This window comes from Octopus bimaculoides, chromosome 20 (genome assembly GCF_001194135.2).
Source record: "Octopus bimaculoides isolate UCB-OBI-ISO-001 chromosome 20, ASM119413v2, whole genome shotgun sequence".
NCBI classification, from domain to species: domain Eukaryota; kingdom Metazoa; phylum Mollusca; class Cephalopoda; order Octopoda; family Octopodidae; genus Octopus; species Octopus bimaculoides.
This window is the reverse complement of record NC_069000.1, coordinates 37,504,644-37,505,547: the sequence shown is the minus strand read 5'-3', so window position 1 is coordinate 37,505,547 and position 904 is coordinate 37,504,644.

The following is a 904-nucleotide window of genomic DNA, read 5'->3' as shown; positions in this document are numbered from 1 at the left end:
GAAATAATGAAAGGAACCAGACTAAGCTTTTGAACAGAGAAAATTTAACCTAATGTGCTACTGGAAGTTTGAATACTCAGTCCAAGAACAAATACAGTTAAGGAGGGAGTTTCAAGCAGATCCACCAACACGTCTCACCATCATACGGATTAGAGATACATTTGAAATAGATGGTGGTAATGTTCAGAGTGTCCACAAGAGATATTGCAGAAGACTGTGCGGGCATCGACGAACTCCACAAAACAACAAACAGTGCAGAAATGCATTGCCAGAGTTGCAGGAAATTCTGTGCGGCAAGCAAATCGCAAGATGGGAATTTCAAAATTAAGCGTCCATCGCATTTTGAAGCGCTGTCATTGGATAACTCAACTTTCATTTCGTTTTAGATTTAACTTGTAAGAAATAATGAAGGGAACCAGATCAAGCTTTGAACAAAAGAAATTTAACCTAAAGTGTTATCAGAAAATATGATCCGGATAAAAGAGTGCAGTGTTTTCGAGTGGTACTTGGCTAAGATGGAGGTGTGTGACTTTGTGGTTAGGGTGTTAGACCCATGATCGTAAGAATGTCGTTTCGATTCCTGGACCGGACAACGCGTTGTGTTCTTGAGCAAAGCACTTCATTTCACACTGCCACTCAGCAGGGGAATATATACGCCTTGAAAACCGGGAAACCAGCACTATGAGTCTAAATGGCTCGGGAAGGAACTTTATTTGGCTAAGACGTGTAAAAGATGCACATTTTCCAATAAAGATTATTTGAACTGGTAAGGCTGCATTTGGATTAAATGGATCAATTAACTGCCAAAATTGCAAATACTGGTGGCCAGAGAATCCACATATTATGGAGAACCATCATATTAATGAACCAGGAGCTACAGTTTGGTGCGGCTTATCATTAAAAA